This window comes from Aplidium turbinatum, chromosome 16 (assembly GCF_918807975.1).
Source record: "Aplidium turbinatum chromosome 16, kaAplTurb1.1, whole genome shotgun sequence".
NCBI classification, from domain to species: Eukaryota; Metazoa; Chordata; class Ascidiacea; order Aplousobranchia; family Polyclinidae; genus Aplidium; species Aplidium turbinatum.
Window position 1 is genome coordinate 2,947,315 of NC_137487.1, and position 1,386 is coordinate 2,948,700.

Consider the following 1,386-nt stretch of genomic DNA (forward strand, 5'->3'; position numbering starts at 1 on the left):
TCCTACTCCTCCACCGCGACTGTTTTTTCGAGCATTTGATATGAATGTATAGCCCGGTAGGTTTAAGTAAGGACCTTTTGAATTAGGCTGAATCCATGTTTCGACTACAGAAATTAAATCAGGACTGATGTTTATAGACATCAGTAGGGCCTCAAGTTTGGTGAAATTTTTTACATTAACAATAGATCGAGCATTGATGCATAATGAAGAGAACACTGGCCCCAGTGAGCAGTCCATTTTTAGTTTGTTAACAGTTGTTGAGTCTACATATGTTTCAGATATGTTAGGCATAAAAAGGTCATCTATGTCATTGTTATTTGTGTAAGATGTGCTAGCAAACATATCATTCAATTGATCAGGCTTGAAGGTAAGATTTGTTGATACACTGTGGCTTTCAACCAGTGTAATTAATTCGGCGTTGGATAGATGGACAAAAGGGGGATTCCAGTTACTGCACAAGGTACATGTCCAATTTTGTATGTCATGATAATTTGCACTTTTTTTACAACATTTGACATGAACTTCAATGGGACAAGTTAAACACTTAATATATTTTTGATTTTTTCTGATTGTTTTTGAACAATAGTTACATTTTGGTTTTATTATCATGTATAAACAAGGAATTGAAAAACAAAAAGGTATAAGATAGGGTTGGTTTAAAGCTAAGCTTAAAAGATAGCTAAGCTAAGGTTTAAGAGAATGCATAAAGTAAAAAGGTTCCTGAGTTTGGTTTTATTGTCATTGGTAAATATCATATGATTTGTTTAGCTTCAAATGATAATTGAAAATTGCATAATGTTATAGCCTAACAAAATAGATTAAGATGCATGGTTAAAAATTTTTGCAATATCTGAAAAATCATCTATCACTTGCCTTTTGTTATTCCAGAAGCACCACACTGTTCCTTTGGATGTCCAGACGTCCTTGAAACCAAAAGCCTCTCTCGCTTGACGAAGTAATGACAGACGTCGTTTGGTCAAGGACTCTGTGATCGATAGTTTAGGACCATCAGAATCAGTTTTTAATTTGCTTTTTGAATAAAAAATTTCGTCCCTTGTCATCCTTCTAACAAATTTAATAATTATTGGTTTGTTGAGTTTTTTAGATGGCAAGGGGTGGCATGCGTCTATGTCACTCACAGTAAGGCAGTTAGTTGGTTTAACTACTTGATTAATCTTATTTACCACATATTTCGAGTAATCTACATTACTTCCCTTGTTTGGGGCGTCAGTACATCCATGAAGTATGAGGCAATTGCTTCGCCCATACTGCTCCAGGTCATCTAGCTTGCGCTCTGTCCTGTATACGGAGCGTTGGAGTTCCCAAACTTGCTCTTGAAGAGCATAAACTTGTTTGGATAGCTCCGTCAGCTCCAAGTGTTGGGCC

The 1,386-nt window shown here is 36.1% G+C and overlaps 1 long non-coding RNA gene across 1 annotated transcript; it reads left to right on the forward strand.

Moving 5' to 3' along the window:
- Positions 1-328: 328 nt before the first annotated feature.
- LOC145785408 (uncharacterized) lies at positions 329-1,060 on the forward strand. Its single transcript, XR_014291163.1, has 2 exons — positions 329-460; positions 889-1,060. It is a non-coding gene; the product is annotated as an uncharacterized LOC145785408 (long non-coding RNA).
- Positions 1,061-1,386: the final 326 nt, after the last annotated feature.